The sequence below is a fragment of the Pteropus medius genome, unplaced genomic scaffold (assembly GCF_902729225.1).
Source record: "Pteropus medius unplaced genomic scaffold, Ma_sr-lr_union100, whole genome shotgun sequence".
Classification (NCBI taxonomy): domain Eukaryota; kingdom Metazoa; phylum Chordata; class Mammalia; order Chiroptera; family Pteropodidae; genus Pteropus; species Pteropus medius.
The window spans coordinates 17546599-17569271 of NW_024342471.1; the positions used below are offsets into that span (position 1 = coordinate 17546599).

At 34.5% G+C, this 22673-nt stretch overlaps 1 protein-coding gene across 3 annotated transcripts in view; it reads left to right on the forward strand.

Moving 5' to 3' along the window:
- The window catches only part of NCOA3 (nuclear receptor coactivator 3), a 95214-nt gene that overhangs the window by 36415 nt on the left and 36126 nt on the right, over positions 1-22673 (forward strand). For 2 of the 3 annotated variants that reach the window (XM_039864532.1, XM_039864534.1), the window contains exon 2: positions 13219-13297. The exons of the other annotated variant lie outside the window; for it this stretch is intronic. The gene's annotated coding sequence lies outside the window, so the exon portion shown is untranslated. The remainder of the gene's footprint in view (positions 1-13218; positions 13298-22673) is intronic. 3 annotated transcript variants of the gene reach the window in all.

Here is a 22673-nt window from a genome sequence, read left to right on the forward strand (position 1 = left end):
GCTTTTGCAGAATGTCGTGTAGTTGAGATCATATAGTATGTAGCCTTTTTGGATTGGCTTCTTTAACTTAGCAATATGAATTTAAGATTTCTTCATTCATTTCTTGGCTTGGCCACTCATTTTTATTGCTGAATAATAATCCATTGAATGGATATACCACAGTTTATCCATTCACCTATCGAAGGACAATTATAAGTAAAGCTGCTGTTGTAAGCAATTGTGCGTAGGTTTTTGTGTGGATATGTTTTCAACTCAATTGGGTAAACACCTAGGAGTGCATTTATCCGATCATATGGTAAGAGTATGTTTAGCTTTGTAAGAAACTGCCAAACTGTCTTCTAAAGTGGCTGCATCAGAGTGCATTTCCCTAGCAATGAATGAGAGTTCCTATTGCTTCTTATTCTCATCTCCATTTGTTATTGTCAGTTTTTTAGATTTTAGCCATTCTAATAGATGTGTGGTGGCATCTCATTTTTCTTTTAATTTGTAATTTATTAAAATCATATAATACTGAGTATCTTTTCATATGTTCATTTGCCATCTGTATATCTTCTTTCGTGGGGTGTCTAGATCTTTTGCCATTGTTTAATTGGGTGATTTGTTTTCTTATGCTGATTATTTGTTTCTCATGCTGATTATTTGTTTCTCATTGTTATTGTTATTATTTAAGAGTTCTATGTATATTTTGGATACAAGTCCTTTATCAGATGTGTTTTACAAATCTTTCCTTTTAGTCTGTGACTGGTCTTGATTTTTTTTTTTTTTTTTTTTGTCTTTACTGGCAAATGAAGGCCAGGAATTGGACTTGTGATCTAGCTTTGGAAAAGAGTTAGGATTTTGTATTTCAAATGTAAAATAAGGTTTAGCAATGTTTATAAATGAATCACAACCTTCTCAGGTCCCTTTTATTTTGTGATTATAAGCAACACAAACCAATTTTGGAAAATTTGGTGCAGTTTTAAAGTGGGAAAAGGTACTGGTAACCTTGGGATCTTGTGGATTAACATTTTGGTGCATTTCCTAAATTTTCTTTCTTTTCTATGTGTTTATTTCCTATATATTTCTGCATCTTGTTTTTACGTGGAATTGTTTCAGAGTTTTAAATATTTTAAAGGCTCCTCTTTTATGATAAAAGTAATGCTGATGTCAGCATTTGTTACCACAGGCTTTGTCTGCAGTTCTCATACTTCCTTTGGATAGACTCCTGGAAATAGAATCAGGATCAAAGATTTTTAACTCTTACTTAATTATTTTTCATAATTATTTTTTTTATATTATATTAAGACGTTTAACGTTTTGTGGAGCTTAAGATTTCTTTTTGTGGCATCTTCTTTAATTTTTATTTAAAAATACTGATAACATGAAGTTTTCTGTTACACCATTTCTTGAAAAAGTACAATTAACAAGCATTCCTTCAATTTAATTACTTATCAGAATTGTATCTACCTTTCCCTGCTTTTCCTCGTGTAGGCCGATATATCTGTGTAGACATGTTCTCACTTTAAAACATGTTATATGTTGCCTGAAAAAAATTTTTTTTTCAGCTTCATGAACATCTTTTTAGGTAATTATATATGTAGATCTGCATTTTTTCAATGGTTATATAATATACCATTTTTAGATATCCTTTATTTAACCATTTATTCATTAATTCAGTGAATATATGTTGAACACTTGCCATATACCAGTTACTAAGGAGAAATATCAATGAATAGAATATACTGAAATCTCTCACCTCAAAGAACTTGCATGAAGTTGTATATTGCCCTATTGACTGATGTTCATTAATTGTTCCTTCCTCCCTTATTTACTTTTTTATAGGATGTTATATTGAATATCCTTATGCATATCTTTTATATCTTAATGTACTTGTGCTATATCCCTAGCCATGGGCTTGTTGAGCCTAAAGGATACATGCTTAAAATTGTTAATTTTGCCAACTGATGCCATTTCCTTTCATTGTTTTTTATTTTACATGTCCCTAGCCCTTGGAGGGGTTGCGCATGTTTGTGTGTGTTTATTTGGACATTTGTACTGCAACCTGCCTATTCTGATTCTTTGCCCATTTTTCCTTTTGTTGTCTTTTCTTACTAATCTGTAAGAAAGGGCTTCTTCCCCCTTAGTTTGGGGTGAGCAGAGCCACACTCAGTAGAAATAAAGCCGTTCAGCCTTGGGGGACCTGGGTCATCAAGTACTCTCCCAGCTGGAAGGTCTTTCTCTGGCTTCAATTCCTGTCTGAAGGTCCTGAGGGGATAAGGAGCCTGGGTTGCCCCCACCCCGCTGAGGGCATTCTCCTTGCCCCCTGTCCCCCCACCCACCCCGGGGCTTGTATATAGATTATAAATATATAAAGGGGAAAGGGGTGGCTGGGGAGAGATTGTGGGGCGGGGGCCTCACTTCCCTCTCTCCCCTGTCCCGTGGTCCCCTATCCCTGGGGCCGTTTGTTAAAAAGAATAATAAAAATTCATGAATTTTGATTCCTGGTCTGTTTATATACACTGCAGATGTTTTCTCCCAGTCCTTTATTTACCTTTTAAGTTATTTTTTATTTCTCCTTAATTTGGGACTTACAGAAAAGTTGTAAGACTAATATGAAGAATTCCTAGGTACCTTTCACTCATCTTTAAATGTTAGCATTTTACCATATTTGCTTTCTCTTATCATTAAAATTTTTTTTTCTGATCCGTTTAAAAGTTTACAGACATGATGCCCCTTAACTCCTAAATACTTTAGTATATATTTCTTCAAAACAAGGGATTCTTTTACATTATCACACTACAATTATAAAAATCATGTAATTATTATTGATACAATAATCTATTCTGTAGATCTTATTCAGATCTTACCAGTTATTTGAATAATGTCCCTGAGAGAGAAGGAAAATCCAAGATCGCACGCATTGCATTCAGCTCTGTCTCTTTTGTTGTCTTTAGTTTGGGATGGTTTCTGGTCTTTGTGTTTCATGACATTGATACTTTTGAAGACTGCAGATCAGTTATTTTGTGGAAGTCCCTCAATTTGTGCTAGTGTTGTGTTTTCTCATGTTTAGGTTCAGGTTCTGCTCTTTTGGGGGAGGAGTATTCTAGAAGTGACATGTTGTCTCAGTCTGTCCAACCAAGAGGCACATGTCATTGATTAGTTCTATTATTGATAATGTTAACTTTGACCATTTGGTTGAGGTGGTGTCTGCTACTTTCTCCATTGTAAGGTTTGTAGGAAGATACTGTAAAGTTTCCTGTGAGGTTTAGAGGTTTTGAGTCTGTAATTATGGAAATATCCTATTACTCCTTAAATTTATACCCACTAGTTTTAGCTTCTATTGATGATTCTTGCCTCCTGAATGAATTATTATGATTTTGCCAAATGGTGATTTTCTAGTTCCATCAATTCTTTTTCATTTGTGAGTTTGCTTTTTATTGGAAGAGCTTTCTCTTTGTGTATATATTTTTATTGTAGATTCATGAATTTTTAGTTTATTCAGTAGATATAATCCTTTACCATTATTATGGTGCTCAAATTGTACCAGATTTGTCTAGTTGATGTTTAACTTTGATCATGGTGGGTTTTATTTTTGTTTTTGTTTTGTTTTGTTTTGTTTTTTTGTATTTGGAATGTATAAAAATACGGTATTTTCAAATGTATTGCCCTTTGTAGGCTTCTAGATTTTGTGCTGTATTTAGCGGAAGTCCTCTCTTACTTTAACTGCGACTCCCTGTTGTCGATCATCTAACTCCGTGGTTTCCTAACCTTTGCTGCTCGCCTTCTTACTCCACACACTGGGGAGCGGCTGGGAATAGAGAAGCCCTTAGTGAATGCCCACAGCCAAAACAACCATTAAGGCATAACACTTATAAAAAAATTTTAACCCTAGGAAATGAAAACCCTGTAAGTGTATTCAAACTTCTCATTTTCAAGCAGTATGCTAAGTGTATTTAATCTTTTCTTAATGAGTCAGAACATTGGGAACATTACTATTACCTTTTTTTGCGGGAGGGGGAGAGGCTTTGGGTGACACCTCTCATACCTCCTGAATTAAACAGGATTATTTCTCTTTAGACTGAAAGACACTAGAGTCTACACCACTTTAATTTTAAGATTTTTTTCCTGTTTTCTTTTTTTCTTAATTCTATTTTCCTTCGCTATCGTTTGCCAGCCACTTGGCCGTACTTTCCTCCTGTTGTCAGTACTCATTGCTTCTCATCTTCTCTCCCTTCTGATTCGCCATGAGGTTGGGAAGCCAAGTACACACAATTATAATAAGCTAGAAAGAAATAAGAACAAATAAACTCAAGCGTGAGGTCCTGAGAGTCTCTTTTAATGAGTGGATGTGCTGTATGTTTTTTGCACCCATTGTCTGGCTTTTCCTGACAGTGTTGGTGACAGCTATGTTGTGTACTGGCTTTAAATATGGTTCTTTTCATTGACTTTATTAAACTTAACTTTTAAAATGAAGCATATTTTGAAACATAATTTTCAAGTTCCCATGGGTCTACAGTGTGGGTCCCAGAGTAGAAATGGGAAGAAGGTTGAGACTATTGGACTTAATGATAATAAAATAGATAACGAAATTAACTATTATTAGTCAATTCTCTATTAGTGCTATCATATATAGTACTGTCTGTCTAGAAGTCTCTTTGCATGATTGGTTCCTTTCAGCCCTCAGATTAACTGTTTCATCCTCAGAGAGCCCTTTTCTGACCTGAAACTACTTCACTTTTCCTACTTTTCCCCCCTTTCTATATCACATCGCCCTATTTATTTCCTTTACGGCACTTATCACTTTCTGAAAATACCTTGTTTATTTGTTGTTTGTTAATATCGAATAAAATGTAAGCTCTGTGATTTTATCCATTGTCCATCTTTAAGATTTACTCCATCTCAAAGACATATGCTTAGGATTTTTTGAACTTCTCTGAGCATTTCCCTTTGCTACACCCAGGGTCTAGGCTCTGTGAATTCAAGGACTTCTGTGAGGGCCTCGTGTCTTGTTTACCTTTATATCCACAGAACCTGGAATAGCAGTACTGTAGAATATGGTATAATATCAGCAAATATTTGTGAAAAGAATGGATGATTTATACATACTGTTAACTTTGTGCTAGGCATTTGTAATGACAGCCTATTAGCTTTTTCACTTGAGAGATATGGTTGAGGCTTACAGTCTAATATCTTTTAAAAGAGTAAGTATGTGGTATAGTTACATTATTACTGATTAATAGTACCGTTTTATATGGCATAGTACTCTGGCTATCCAATAAGTGAGAAATTCTGTTTAAAAAATAACTGTGTTCAGTTTGATGCCGTAGAAAATATTTCAGTCATTTTTTTTAAAAAACATTGAATCTTAAAGAGTGATTCTCAAACTTGTCTGTGAACCACTCTGACAGAGCAAGAAGACAGGATGGCCAATTTTTTGTTTGCTTTTATTTTAGAGTCAGTATTTCCTTTCAGGTTCTGTGTATGGCACAGAAGCTGCATTGGTGCAAGTAGAAGACGAGGCAACTAGCTGCTGTGGCCCTGAGTTTGTTTTGTCTTGTTTGTCAAGAGGAACGAGTTGGGTACTTGGCTAAAACCAGGGGAGAAGAATGATTTCATTGGAGATGAGAGGGATGGTTGCACCTCTCATGCCCTGGTCTATGGCAAGAAGCTAGCTAGCCACTGCTTACCTCTATGCTTTGTTCTGAGTTATTTTTGGGATAATTCATGTGATTGGAAAAAAAGAATATAGAGGCTTGGAGAAATTGAGGAAAAATTTATCCCTTCTCAGTGCCTCACAAGGTGTCCGTGGCAGGGTGGGGGGGCAGGGGATATGAATAACTAATTTAATTTTACCCTTTCTCCATTTTTGTAGTTTGTCCTGTCTCAAAGGTGTGTGATAAGGTCTTGTTGCATTCTTCTGAATGCCTTCCTTTGCCATGCCAGCCACTAGATTCTTTGAATTTAGGGACTTAAGTATTTTGTACTTGGTTGCCTTCCTTTTCCTAAAATGATTTTAGAAAGCCTTTTATGTATGCTGAAAGCTCTATGCCCATTACATTATAGCCCTTTCCTGCCAATCATTGAAAGGTAAAAGGCTTAAAAAAAGTCAAGCAATATCAGTTTGTTTGAACTTGAGCATCTAATATCTTCATGTTTTTTGTTGTTGTTGAACCTTCAAACTTCAATCACAATAAAAGGATGAGGAGCATAAGGGAGGAACAAAATTATATTCTCAATTTATGCAGAAAATAGAAATATAATGGCTTTGAACATGCTGACAATTAAAAAAGGCCAGGTTTTGCATTTATTATACAACCATTAACAGTACAGAGATGCCTTCCTTATTATATGTATTTGTGGAATATCATGGTTTAAGCATAACTCCCTTTTGGTAGGTAGGAAAATTAGGTACACAAAATTAATCGAATTTATCCAAGGTTATAAATAGAAAATTACAAGGAGCATATAGATTTTCTGATTCTGCCTAATATTTTATCCAGTTAGTCGAAATGTATATAGAGCCTCAAAGCTGATAGGCTAAGCAAATTAGTATGGTTTCCTGTCTGTACATAGTAACTGCTCAATTAAGTCTTGCTATTATTAATTATTCAAGGAGAGAGAGTTTGTTCTAGTTACTGATAATGTATATTTTGATGATGTTTGTTGAGCACAGAGACGACATATTAATATTGGTGAGAAGAAAATTGAATTTCAGTACAGAATTTGCACATATTTTGCCATATAGGCTTTTATGTTTTGGATTTCTACTTTTGTAACTTTTAGGCCACCATTGATTTTAGGTAAGAGAAATTCGAATCTTATTCTGTTTTCTTCAAGGGCCTGTATCTTCCTTTGTAAGCATTTTGCATAGCAAGTACAGGTGGTATTGTGTTGAATGCTAAGTTTACTTCAATATCTGGTATTAGATGATTTGTATAGTATTAAGTGAAATGTTTTAATGTATTGTAGCAGCGAAGATATCTTTGTTATAATTTTGACACGAGTATTATACTGAGTTAACTTTGTTTTTAAATATTAAGTAGAAATATTTTAATCTTTATATGCCAGGAATTCTGGGATCTTCCTGTTCGCCCCTCTTTATACAGCTGCTGGTGGAGATGGAAGCCTGTCTCAGTGTTAATAAACGCCATCACCCGTTCCCTTCCCCCAGCCTAACGCTAGAGTCTAGTTTGCCTGCAGCTGCAGTGGTAGGCATCTTTCAGGAAGTGACCTTGGCTTGTATTAATCAAATTCAGAACACACAAAAAAGCTTCTTGCTAACATGCTGACTTGATGTAAAATTTTATCGCATCCATTTTCTTTCAAAATGAGGCCATCTTGTAAAAAGAAGATACACAGAAGACTCAATATAACGTATTATATACAAAAAAAAAGGCTTCTGTAAGTCATGTTTAAAAAAACCCTAGATTTTAGAGTATAGACTTTTTATGACAAATATACATAAACTTAAATCATGAAGGTTTGGGAGTTTTTACCAGAAAATTACTTTTTTTTTAAATGCTAAATTAAAAGAGACCTATATCAGCATCAAGTTTCTGTATTTACTATATTAACAACTGACAATAAATTGCTATGGTAACTTTATGCACTGTGAATTTATTTTGGAACCCTTTAGCATTTATATATTAAATAAGGCAATTTTGTATATTGGTAACCTTTGGGTATCCAGAAATACCTGTGGTGTCTTACTTTGCTGATTTGGGTAAGAAAATGAATATCCTACGTGAAATAATTTTCTTGGGCAGTAGTAGTGCCTACAGCGGCTTCTAAATATAACCTTACATTTAAGTCAATAAGCCTGCTGAAATTCGACTACCTATTGTATTAATGAGAAATATTGCTAACAACAAGTTCACAGATATGCTTATTTAGGATTTAACAGATCATTTTGATAGAGCAGTTAATATAAATATTTTACTTTTATCATGTAATGCTTCAAAGAAATCTAGTTTTTAAATGTAGGATAGTTAAGGTGTATAGCACAGATCTTCATTTTAACCTTGTTCAATGTTAAATAAAGAATGTTGAAAAGAGTATTTAATGGATTAGTTTACTGATGTTTTATGCATTTGGAAGAAATTTACATAAAAATGAATTAGACAGCAGTTGGATCTATTACCAAAGGGTCGACTCTTAAGTTTATTATATAAGGGATCACTCCTGGGTACTGGTGTTTAGAGAGAAGAAATAGAGGAAAAGAAAGCTTAAACCTTAGGATCTGTACCTGCGTTTCGGTAGATGTACAGTATGAAAAGGAGACAGGCATGTTACATGTTTATAATAATGATTTGGAGAGGAGGTGGGGGAATCTATGCAAATAAAAAATTGGGGTATAGGTAAAAACTTTAAATTTTTTGTGGTGTTTTTAGAGCATTTACTGGATGGATACACAACCATCCATTATCTTTTATCATATTATAAATTGTTCTTAGAATTGCAACCTGTGGAGATAAATCTGTCTCTTTAACCTGCCTAAGTTCACTCTTTGTCTTGATACTAGCATTAATGATTTGTTTGTTAGATACTACAGGATAAAGAAACCGATTTCAAGGAGGAAGATGATAAATACTTCATTATTTCTTCCCTCAAATACATGTTTAAAATACATGGTCTTAAATAAGATTGTCACTTTGCACTTAAAATGTTCTTGCCTTATGCCCACCCCTGTCCCCCCCCCCCCAAAAAAAAAAAAGGAAAAGGAAAGCCTTCCAAGAAAAGGAATATATGCAATCCTGGTAGCCAATGAGTTAATGTTCATTTGCAGCCTGAGGGGTCAGTTTGCAGTCTCTGTTTCCTGATTGGCTGCTAAAAGGTGAAATTGAAACCACTGTAAACTTTTGACCCTGTAGCAATTCTTGTGGAACGCTGTCCACTGGTGGAGCCCAGAGCTTCGGCTCACCTCCCCACCCAGCTCTCCCACCCCCTTTCCTGTATTTATTTTGTGTGATCGTGCAGCACTGCATGCAGTTTTTCCAAGAGAGGGGGGAGAGGGAAACTGAACAAGCACCGGCAAGTGCCTTGCTTGCATGCCTGTTTTAGTAACCGTGTCATTACTAACTACAACTCAGCCAAAGATGTGGGGCCTGTTAATAAACTGGTCTGCCAACCGGATTTTTTAGTTTTCTCCTTAATCTCAAGGTAATTTCAAAAATGCAGAATGGTTATATTTACTGCCATTGTTCATCAGTGGTTAGTATCGTTGTGTAAGCAAAATGTATGGTGTAATTTCCTGGGTATGTTGAGTTAAAAATAGCTTTCATTTTCAGCAGCCTTTATATACACCCCATTAATGTTTTCTCTGTCTCATGGAATTTTTATACAATTGGCTAACATTTTACAAAAATGCCTTTGTCTTATTATAAACTCAAATGGCATTTTAGTTGTGATAACTATGGAAAATAATTGTAGAAATTATCTGTACATTTAAATTTCATTAATCTCTTTGCTGAGGTAAATGGTTTTGGATTTGTCTTGCATTCACATTTAAATAGTGCTTTACAGTTATGAAAAAGGCAAGGGCAGCTCTTTTCTTTAATATTATTGTTGGACTCTATATCTTCAACTTCTGGTACTTCCTTGTATCCCTGGTGTCTGGCACAGTGTAGCACATGGATGCTCAGCAAATCCTTACTAAACGGACATAGTTTTCATTTTGAGAACTATAGTGGTTATTTATACTTGCTTCTTTCCTAATTAACGGCAGGAACCATATTTTCTTATACTTCTGACTGCCAGTGCAGTGCCTGGCATCTAATAGGTACACAGCAAACATTTAATTGAATTAAATGTCTTACACAAGGTCACTTCAAGAAGCTGGACTTCCAAAACCTAGGATTTTACTGCATCATTTAAATTTTCAGGTTGTCTCCATACAGGACTAAGCATTTATTATATTTTATTAAATGATGATGTAGAACAAATTATTATAAATCAGCTAGGCCTTGTTTATCATAGGAGAAGTGGTAATACATGTCAGTCTTTTTAACCCTGTCCTTACTTTACTAGACATGCATATGCTGTAATTTGAAATAATTCCTGCCCCCTTGTCAAAAAGATGATGGTATTTTAAAAAGTTTGTCTTTAGTGTATTACCAGTGTCCTCTGGGGTACCAAATACATTTTTACTTGAACACATAATAGTGGATTAAGTAATAAATAGTAAAAAAAAAAAAAAAATTCACTGAGTTGTTTATACAGCTTTAAAGAAAGCAGTAACTTTTCTATACAATTTAAAATTTTCAGTTGATTTTTAACTTACATCTCTTTTTTCCCTTTCAGTATAGCTACAGATTGGTTTCAGTTGACTGATGCAAATAAAATCCATTGTTACAGTTTTGACAAAGTATGATATATTTATCACTTGATAAATAATCTGAACTGCAAAAGAATGTTAAATTTACACCAATATTGGGTAACCATTAAGTACCCTGAAATTTAATTGGTGAACAGACTTATTCTGTAGTGCTTTTAAGATGAGTGGGCAACAGCTAGCTTTTCCCAAAGACTGAATCTCCATCTCTGGGATTTTAGGGAACAGAGGAGGGAGGTCCCTGGGAGCATTGCCTGCAGCAGCATGGAAAGAACAATGAGTTTAATATGATTAGTAGTAGAGTCCTTGACATCTTCCATGTTCAACAGCAAAAAGAAAGACATGTTCATAACATTCAGTGTCCTCTTTTTGTTCATTTGTGTTTCCAAGCATCAGCATTAGTTTGGATTTTCCTCTGTCAACTCCCTTCCCCCAGTTTGAGTCTTTGTTTTGGCCTCGAGGCACATCTTTTCAGACTAGCCTTTAACAAAGCTCAGTTTGACCCTCCCTCCCATTAGTTTCCTAGTGATGCAGGTTTTGATACTGTGGATCTTATCAGTCACCTTTTTGTTAATTCTAGTAGAAAAATTAATGTCCCCTCCTTTTCAGTTATATAGTATTTTGGGAATGTGTCATTCATTTTTTATGTCTGTGATTTTATTTTTATATGTATGATTGGCTAATGTCCAAACTATGAAAAGGGATAAGAGTAAGCTTATTTTTGATAAAGGTAAGAAATACCGTTCCAAGAAATGTTCTAGGACTATTATTGCTTTTGCAGAATCTTGGTTCTAGACAAGTTAACTGCAGTTTTCCTAACAGTTCCATACTTTATAGGATCCTGGTATATAGTACTGTTTAGAACCCTTTCACGTTCCTGGGAGGCAAGCCAGTCATTGAGCTGTGACTACTTGGGGACCTTTCTAGTACAGCTGTGCACTTTGGAGGTGAGGTGGTGTTTCTTTGGATGCCTGGAGTTATGGGGTGCAAAATGAGTGGATCAGCACTCTTTTAAATAGTTCTCAGCAGTGGTACAATAATAGTTGAGTATTAACGTAAGATCTGCTTGTCAACATTCCACACCAGGCAGCAGTACTTGTTTCCTGGGTTAGTTGTTACGGTACTGGGTACATTCTGACTCAAATCCCTTTTCCTACCCACCCCTCTTGTTCTGTAGGTACTAAGTCTGCCTTACTACCTTGTCCCTTCCCCCATATAACAACAAAAGAACCATTTCTGAAGTGAAACTTGATTTAAAACCAAGGCCAGAAAATTTTGGATTTTCTTTGCAGAAGTTTGGCCTACCTTTTCCTCCATTTCCTTTAATTAAATTGGGTGTCATAAAAATTCAAGTCATAAAACACTGAATTCATTTAAAAACTAAAACTAATGATTGTATTTTCTCCAATTTTTTCATTTCAATGTGCTTGGAAATCCTTAAGTTATATTATGTGTCCAATAATCTTTTGGCTAATAGTTTTTATTTTTTGAGCATTTATATAGTGATACTAATAAGGAATTTAAGCATTTTCATTTAATCGTTACAATAGCCTTCTCATGAGGTGTTATTCCCATTTCAAGATGAGAATATATGGCTTGAAGAAGTCTTAAGTTGACCCAGGGATACCTAGCTGGTAAGTGAAAGAGTTGGGAGATCTAGATCTGGTGGACTCCAAAGCTTTCGCTCTTTAACCATTATGCTAACAACTAGTTACACTGTTGTGCATTAGAAGATGTATTCCGTGAACCCGTTTACTTTTAGCATATATCTCAGTTATAAGCTGGAGACTATACTGTGATTACAGATAGACATGTTAGTAGATATATCAGGTCTTTTTATAACTAATTGCATAGCACTGATAATACTACCTGGATTTTCCTCTTTTCCCTTTGTGTACCACATATGATGTGCTCCCCTCCCTCCCAATTTTTTCACCTTTAATTTGGGTTTCAGAAGTTAAGCAGACGCTTCATATCATGCAACTAGATTGTGATTGGTTGTCCCCTATCTGCATACTAATTTGTCATGACTGTGATATGTTTGTTACTTGGAACTTGTAAATATATCATTTTTTTCTTACACCACTTCCCAACAGACCTGCCAATTTCAGCATGATTGCTGTTAACTTTAAGACATAGTTATGGTTGTTGTCTTGATATAGGTAACACTAGAATTAGTGGTAGTCAGATTGTTGCTTTATTGTTACATTTGGAAATTCATAAGGTGAGGGTGAATGTTTTTACTGGCTCACTTTTTTATTACACCGGAGCCACCTTCACATTTTCTCAAGTGCAGAAGAAGTCTGTTCTTTATATGTCGTGTATTTTATTGAAGATTATTTTGAAGAACTTGAAGAACTGCCCCTCATTTCTCTATCTCCCATTTAAAAATATTTCTTGTTGGTGACTCAAGTGTAGCCTTTCGTAGAGAAGGAGAAAACGTCCAGGTTCTTTTTCTTGCTTGCTTACCTTGTCCATCCATCCATCTGGTGGGTATTTAAGCATTAGCTTCTGCCACAATATTAATATTGTTTTTAATTGTTATTTGTTGAACACTCCTTTTGGACAGGTGGGGACACCCCAAGTTCAGCTTACTCATTTGATCACTTTTCAGGACTTGGAGCTAGTTTCCTCTACCCCTCTTGGTATTCCTCATTTTTACAAACTGACAGAACATATTGTGTATTCCATGCCTCACTTTTTAAGCAGAAGTAGTAATATATAGCAAAATAAGGCATCAGCTCAAATTCCCAGGAAGAGGCCTCTTACTTGATAGCCTTTCTTTGGTGTGTTTCATATGTCCAGGGAAGGGAAAAGTGGGAAAAGTTAATTTGTGTGTGATTAATAATAGTACTATTATTAAGAAAGGGCAATAAATTCAACCCCCCCCTCCTTTTTTTTGTCTTCAGGATCAAAATACTTGCTGAACAGTGGAGTCAGAGACCAATAAAAATAAACTACTTGAACATCATTTGACTGGTTAGCCAGGTAATTCAGTTTCACTTTGACTCAATCCTTTGTAATTTTCTTACTTCACCCTCTGAAGAGATCTGCCCTTTTCTTTAATTTATAATTTAAACTTGTTTAATACTTCATGTTCTTCTCTTTAATGATAATAATAGTTGAACGAGTGAATATGTATGTGTGTGTGTGTGTGTGTGTAACTTTTGAGGAGGAAGGGAACTGTATGCTACAGTTTACTATGAGACACAACCCCCCCCGCCCACTTTTTCCTTGTGTGTGACTCTTTTAATGGCATTTAGTCAAAATCTGAATCATTCCCACCTGTTATCATTTCACCTTGTGAAGACTGGTTTCCCCAGATTACTTGTGTTAGCAAATAGCGTTTCATCTAACTCCTCTCCTAACTTTCATGATTGCATTGGAATAGGAGAAATGATAGTTGAGAAAGCAGCGCTTTGCTTATTAGCTAGTTAAATTTCTTTTAGCAATACCACCATTCTCTTCATTAGCTAGACTTGAAATCTGAGTCTTCGAATCCCGCCCCCTTTGATACATTTTAGTAAACAGGCCTTATCTGGTTTTCAGTTTTCATGTCTCCTACATTTATAACACGTTCTTTTATTAATTTTAGCATCCTTGATCCAGAATTAATAATTTCTTGCTTGTATTTGTTCACATGTCCCTTTACTGCTGCTTATCTACTATTTCTACCTACTTGAAATATATGTGGGCATAAGGATTGATATATAATCAATAGAACAGAATAGACACTAGAAAAAGATCTTGATGTTGATTGCCAAAGCAATGCAATGGAAAAAGGAGAACCATTTCAATAATTAGCCCTGGAATGAAATAACCATATTTTAAAAATTGGTCCTCAATCCCTTCTTCACACCATACACAAAATTAAAATGGATCATAGACCTAAATAATGCTAAAACTATAAACTTTTCTAAACATAGGAAAATATCAGGCAGCCACTGATCTGCTCTTAAGTCACTACAGTTTTGCCTTTTCTTAGATTTCATGTAAACGGTATTCCCCTTGTGCATGTAACTTTTGTAATTGTTCCATGATTCTCGAATATATTTTTCTTTTTCTTCTCTTTGCATTTCAGTTTTGGAAGTTTGTATTGCTATATCTTCAAGCTCACTCTCCCCTCACCCCCAGCTGTGTCCAGTCAGCTAATAAACCCATGAAAGGCATTATTCATTTCTGTTAGTGTTTTTTGGTTTCTGATATTCCCATTTGCTTCTTCCTTAGAGCTTCCATCTCTCTGTGTACATTACCCACCTGTTCATGCATATTGTCCACTTTTTCCATTAGAGCCCTTAGCATATTAATCATAGCTAAAATTGCACATTTGGTTTCTTTCCTGTTTACTAGCAAACTTTTGAGGCTTCTTTGCATATATCATCAAAATCTGTTTTGATTTCTTAGTGCTTGTAACTTCTCATTTAAGAATGTAGGTCACATAAAAACTTCATAAATGTTCATAGTAACATTATTCATTATGCCAAAAAATGGAGACAGCTTAAATGTCTATCAACTAATGAGTGGATAAATAAAATACGGTATATCCGTACAATGAAGTATTATTCAGAAATAAAAAGAAATGAAGTACTGATATATGCTACAACATGGATGAACTAGAAAAGATTGTGCTAAATGAAAGCCAGTCATAAAGTACTAGATATTGTATGATTCCATTTGTATGAACTGTCCAGAATAGATAAATCCATAGAGACAGAAAGTCGATAGTGGTTGCCTAAGGCGGGGGCATGGAGAGGGAGTTTGTGAGGTGGGGGAGGGGCATTGGGAGGATTAGGGGAGAGACAACTAAGGGATACTGGGTTTCTTTTTGGGGTAATGAAAATGTTCTAAAATTGATTGTGATAACAGTTATACAATTTTGAATATATTAAAAGCTAATGAATTGCATATTTTAAATGTATGGTAAGTGAATTGTATTCCCATAAAGGTGTTAAAGAATATAGCTGATTTATTGAGGAATAGTAAGAGTTCTATGATGCCATAAAGGATGGAAAAATAGTTACTTTTCTCATGGCATTGCTGGGTTTCAAAAGTAACATGTTAGTTGAACTTACTTCAGTTTTTCTAAAGCTTCTTGCAGCCTTATAGTAATTATAGGGTTAATGCTAATTCCAGCACTGTATCTTTTTCATGTGTCAAGAACGTTTATATCAAAAAGAATTCTTAAAAAAAAATTAAAGTCATACCCAGACCTATCTGCACTTTTCTGTTGTCCATTAAACGTTTGGGAGATACTTATGGATATCTTGCAGCAGAATGTTCAGAAATCAGTTTTTGCTCTCAAGCTTATAATAGTAATTTTTAAAAAATTACCAAGAAAGCCATAATTTTGGTATATCTGCTATTTAGAGCTAATGAAGTGCTGTGGTTACAAGTGGAAAAGCCAGAGTTATTTTACTTGAGGTAATCAGACCACATTTACTTCCTCACCCCATTTTAATTTTCTTTTTGGTTTTAAACTTTTAAGGGTGTCTTTCTATGGAAAGAGGACTGATGATGACTAATGATATTATATTTAAAATTGGAAGTAACTGGTTCTGTGATGATATGTAGGAGAATATTAAGCATTTGTAATTTTAAAAGTTTAAATATTTTGACTTTAATGTTGACTAAACAGCAATTTAGTTTAAAAGATAAATGTTTTTGAGCAGAGGTCACGAATATTATACAGAGATGCTTTTAACAGAAAATGCCTATTGATAGTTGTTTTTATTATTAAAGTCAAAGACTGAAGGTTAAGTTACTTTGCTTTAATGATGGAGCTTTCAAAATATGTAGAGAAAACCGTTAAAATTTTAAGATGCCATCTTTGACATGAACAACAAACTATCTGAATTGCTATACTAATCCAGTCACTCTTTTTCTGCTCTTGGTGAAAAGGGAGGAGATAAGGTTTTAGTAATTGTTCATAGCCAGGGTTCATTAAAAGGACAGTTTTATTGGACTTGGAAACACAGATATAAAAATGGTCAGATTGGTAATAATATAGCTCTTGTAGTACTTAATTTTATAACTTAATTAAGAAATATAATTGGCCTAAATATCAGCTCAATGATGTAAAAAGTGAACTGTTGTACAAATAGTCCAGTTTATATCACTGTTATAAATGGCTCTGTCATGTGCCAAACTCTTAGAGTAATTACTTTCTTATGATTCAGTCTTCGTTTCCAACAACTGTTTAGTAAGAATATGTTTTTGAATCTGTGTAATATTTAACATATAAAGCCTGCATTATTTTGAAGTTGATATTGAAAACCTCTAAACTTCTGACCTTGAATAGAATTTGCTATGTATAACCATTACGTGCAGCTGGTGGATTCAAAATTGCCTTTGCTAGGACTCTGCTTTGTGAAAAATAGTATGAATTGGGCCTGAGTGCATGGCAGCTGACATTTATCAAGGATAACAGGAGTCTTACTCATTTTCACATTTTAAAGTAACTTTGAAAGCTTTGCATGTGCACACGTGGTCAGCATATGTTCCCAAAATGTAAATATATTTTCCATCACGTATCAATGAAACTAAGTATTACTCTTTAATGAGCTTCATTTATTACACTCGTACCATGCGAGTGTACAACCACACTATGTGAATATATTTTGTGAGTACCTGAAGAGCTACAGTTTAGGATCTTTAATTCATTCTGTAGAATTTTATCTTTCATGGTTTTTAAATTATTACAAGTAAAAATACACCTAATGTATTCCATGGTTTTTAAATTATTACAAGTAAAAATACACCTAATCTTATTACACAATGTGTGATTTGGCATTTCTTTCATTCCCCTACTTAAAATTTGTCCATAATATAGAAAACTTAGTTACAGACATTTTTTTCTACATCAACTACTAGTGTATTGCTTTTCTATTTGAAAAGATTTTTATAGAGCTAGTTATTTTACTGGAGGGTGACATAAAGAATTGGAATTGCATGATTTTTAGTGTTGGTTCTTAGCCTTTTGAAATTTTCTTTAAAATAAGATTGCAGTAATTTAAAAAGAATTCTAGAATAAAACTGTAAAGTTCATAGTGTGTTGGCAAACTTGTTAATTAAAATAACATCTTTTTATCGTTGGTATGGGTTTCAGATACTGCAACCCTCAGATATATTGATGTGCAGATCAAGAAAACAGTAGATGTGCTTTGACTTCTGAAGATATATTGGCCATGCACAGCTGTAATCCTACTATCTTTTCATTTTTAGATATGATGCAGTAGTGTAAGGCCCTGGGAATGGGGAGTTAGTTAATTTTTTGTGTGTATGAGAGTTTAATTCGGCTTTTGGTAAGCCTGTTTTGTGGTGTGAGGATACCATGTAAATTGTGGCTGTTTCATTAATTACTTCTCTCTCAATTCCATTTGAAATATAAGAAGCCTGCGTTCCATTCCTTTCCATTTTCTTTTGGCAGTTGAAAGGGAAGTCATTTTATTAAGAATGATGAATAGTGAAAGCAATTTAAAATTTAAGCTAGTTAAATTGCCAGTCTTTATATTTAAAAAAAAATTGCAGATCAATTATGAATTTTAACATGAATTTTCAAAGAGGAAATCATCCTTAATCACTTGTGACTCAAGTGCCCTTTCTAACAATAGGTACTGTTTCTGTAAATTCTTTTGACAAGAGAAGTGTGCAGCATCAGAGAGGTTTAAAGAAAATATTTGAAGTGTTTACATAAGAATACTTTAAGACCACTACCAGAACTTTATTTGTATATCTTAGTATTTGAGAATTTAGTACTTCCCAAAAGACATCTCTTTAGTTCCCTCTTAGGTTCAGACAATTCATGTAAGTTATTCCGCTGATACAGGAGTTAGAAAACACAAATAGTACATCGTTTCCTGAATTTATATGGATGGTAGACGTAGTCACTTTATAATTACAGAAAAAAATTCTATTTTTTTAATAACCTTTCTGGTAAATCATAGCCATTTTTCAAGCCTACCATCTGTCCAGACACTTAGCTGTTTTTTTTGGGGGGAGGAGGCACATGGTTTTTAATTCTTTAAGCAACTTTGTAAGGTGATGGTGTATCCCTTTTAGAGAATAGGAAATTGAAGTGCAGAGATTTAAATTTGTTAATATTATACCGGGGCTTAGATCAACTCTGAAGTCTGTGTTCTTTCCTCTTTTTTACTTCACTGTGCTTCATTCTGGTTGGATTCATCAGTTTTATCCAGTTGTGTATGTGTGTATGTGTGTGTCCTAGGCATTAATCTTGTCTATTGAGTTTGATTTTAGAGATGAGTTTAAATATCCCTTGCTAACCAAATTTATCCAGAGCTGGGATATTTGGTACTCAGATAATGAGCTGTACTATCTTTTTTTATACTTTATATATATCCAAAGGTTTGAAATTAATTCTTTTCACAACCATTTATTCTGCTTCTTTTCATTTAGTTTTTCCATGGTTGTCAATTCTTATTAAAAATTATAAACATTTATTTTAAACTTATTTCAAGATTTTATTTTATTGGGCAGTGAATTTATCTGCCAATATTGATGAATTTTTTTAGCCATCTTTTTTATTTCAGTTTTCAAATACATTTGTGAATTTTAGTTTATGATTTGCATCCTGAGTGAGAAATTTTTCATTTCATTCTTTTGATGCCCTCACGTATCCTCTTTTCCTTGCTCCTGGCAACCCTAGCTCTATTTTTGTTGACTTCACCCATTTCTATCATCCATACCTTCGGTTTAGCTTCAGGATTCTATTCCGAAGAAGTATTAATTGCAATATCAGAGATAAGCATGACCCAGGTTTTGCATGTATTACTCTTTCTTCTACAGCTGCAGGTGACAGTTTGAGATAATCAGTAACTATTAATAATAGCTTTTTTTCACCTTCCTTTCAGGCATTTTTGTTTGGTTTTTACCTGTGGGCCTTGCTTTTGCTCTTGTTACCTTGTACATGATTTGACTTCCTGACTGCCTTTGCCAGTTTCTGGTCCTGGAGCTTCCTGGGTTCATGGAGTCATCAGTTCATTGCTGTATGTTTACTCTGTGTTTTGGTCCAAAGACATATTTGTTATGTTTAAGCATGACTATGCCTTTCTAAATTGATAAAAAATAAATTTTATTTGTCATTATTGCATTCGGAGTAAAGGGGGAGAGTATATTTGGTTGAAAGCAATAATCCACGATGTCATTTTATCAGAAAGTCCTTTGTTGTTTTGATCTCATAACATGGCTTATTTATACAGCTAGTCCCCAACTTACAATGGTTCATCTTAAGATTGTTTGACTTTACAATGGGTCAAAAGCGATATGCGTTTGGTAGAAATCTATTTTGAATTTTGATCTTTTCCTGTGCTAGTGATACGTGGTACAACAATCTCATGATACTGGGCAGCAGCAGTGAGCCACATCTCCCAGCCTGCTGTTCTATCACGAGGGGAAACAGCCAATACTGTACAGTGTATTCATTTTATTAGATGATTGTGCCCAACTGTAGGCTAGTGTAAGTGTTCTGAGCATGTCTGAGGCAGGCTAGCTGTGATATTTGGTTCGTGAGGTGTATTAAATGCATTTTCAACTTAAGATATTTTCAACTTTTGATGGAGTTATTGGGACGTAGACACTGAAATATTTATTAAATGAATATAGAGGATCTTGGAGAAGCCATACCAGTTTCAAACCCTCAATCTCAACCTTAATCTAATGCAGTGGTTCTCAAAGTATGATTTGTGGACCCTCGGGAGTCCCTGATAACCCCTTATGGGGTCCACACAGTTAACCTGTTTTTTTATTATGTTATTTGGCAGTTTCATCCTGTTGATGTTTGTACTGATGGTGTAAAAGCAGTGATGCATAAAACTGCTGGCATCTTAGCATAAATCGAGGCAGTGGCACCACCAGACTGTACTAGTAGTCATTCCGTTCTTCACTACCACACACTCATAGTTAAAAACCCACCCATTTCCCACTTAGGATTGTCCTTGATAAAGCAGCAAAATTTGCTCATTTCACTAATCTTGCCTTTTGAGTACTGTATTTTTAATATTCTGTCTAGTGAGAATGGAAAACATGCATAAAGCACTTCTGCCTACCAAAGTATGATGATTGTTTTGGGGAAAAGCACTTGTGTGATTGGCTTGTGTACCGAACTGGCCACTTTTCTAGTGGAATACCATTTTTACTTGAAAGAATGACTGAAAAACTGTGGATTTTGGCTGACAAGTTCTTAAAATTGAGCAAGGCAAACCTATCACTTCAAGGGAAACATCTGACGGTATTTGTTGACAGTGATAAAATTTGAGTTTTCAAGTGAAAATTATAACCCTGGTAAATTTGAATCTGCCATCATGAGTGTGACAGCTTCTCAGTACTCAAAAGACTGTTAGGGTGAGATGGGTGGTGATATTAATGTGTTTTTGATATTGTATAATGAAATATATCAGTATTTGATCATCTGCTTAATCAGTATTATCCAGATGACAATGTTTGATGTTATAAAATCATGCATGGGTAGACGATTTGTTCAGCGTGCAAGGTAGGTCAGTATATTTTAATGTAGCAGTGTGAATGTTCATTAGTATGATTTCAGATTTCACTTTGCAACTTACCTTAACGAAAGTACCACTTGTCAAGTTTTAGCATACTATCAAGGAAAATTATAATTACTTATAAAAACTATTGAAATAGCCCTTCCTTTTATGAGTACATATCTTTTTGAGGCTGGATTTTCTTCATATGTTTTAACCCAAATAACATATTGCAATAGATGGAATGGAGTAGACAAGAGAATCCTGCTGTCTATTAAGTCAGACATAAGATTTGTACAAGTGTAAAACAATGCCACCTTTCTCACCTAATTGTTTTGTGTTAGGAAAGGTATTTTTCATAAATTGTTTTTGTTAACATAATGGGCTTATTATAAAATGAATTGCTATTTCAAGTGTTTCTGAATTTTAATTTATAATATGGTAAATATTGATAGCTGTAACCCAAATAACAGAAACTTTCGGGGTTCCTAGTTTTAAGAGATAAAGGAATCCTGACATCAAAAAGTTTGAGAAGCAGTGAACCGGTGAATTTGATTGGAACTCTAGAACCATTTGACTTAAACCTTTCACCTTGCTGTATGTATTTGTTGCCTTGTAGGCACAGCCAGTTCCTGTTACAGCTGTCTCTCTTCTGTCTTGCTTAAACAGGAAGAGGCTGAGCTAACCAGAAAGTTTGGCCAATTTCAAGGACATGCAGTTGTCTTTAACCTAAATCTGTCTCTCTCAGTAATAAGAACCAAATTGACCGCAGAAGTTTAGGATTTTGAACAATGGTATAACATTGTATACTCTAATACTCAGTTGTTTCTGCTTTTGAATTATAGATCAGGCAGTAATTTTCATTGGAGACCTTTTATAGCACAAAATTCATTTTGTGATTTTATAGTTACTAGTTTATTGATTCTGATACTGGTCAACAGCTCACTGAAGGCAGAAAACTGTTTTGATCAACAGTTCATCCCAAGCACATGGCATAGGAGATTTGATCTCCTTTGTCTATGTGGACAGCACTCAGTATGTTGAAGAGCGATTACTCTTTTATTAAAACCTTTTTTTTTTTTCTAATTTTGTTGAGAAAAATTGGCATACATTACTGTATAAATTTAAGGCATACAGTGTCATGATTTGGTTTACATATATTGTGAAATGATTACCACCATAGGTTTAGTTAACAACTATCATCACATATAAATATAATAAAAAGAAAAGAAAATTCTCCTTGTGATGAGAACTCTTAGGATTTACTCTCTTAACTTTCCTATATATTATGTAGCACTGTTAACTATAGTTACCATGTTGTATGTTACATTCCTCGTAATTAGCGACCACTCTTAGGACACTTGCCGAAGTTGCTTTTGGTTTTAGCCAGGTTAGCTGTATGAATGATTTTACAGGAGTTTATAATTAAATTTTTGCCTCAGATATTCTCTAGTAATAATGAGTTACCCCCAGCTTCATTTACTAGACATGCATAGGCAGGTTTTATGAAGTATAGAAAGAAGCTCTTTAAAGTCATGAATGATGAAACTGACCTTTGAACAGCCACAAAAAACCAAGCTATGATTTATTTTAAATTATTTGAGAGATGCTCTTTTAGTCTAGTTCCTCAGTATTTTATATTCTTGCTTGTTGAAAATTTCTTCCCTTGGAGCAGTCATGACCTAGAGGCACAGATTTTTAACTCCACATGGAATTGTAGCTATATTTTGAAGGGAATAGGGAGGCAGTTGAAGTAATTCTTCAATTTGGAATGATACTTTTTAACATCGTTACCAGTGTTACCCACCTTGCAACAGGTAAATGATGTTAAGAGTGCTTTCTTATTTTCTTTTTGGACTTTGATA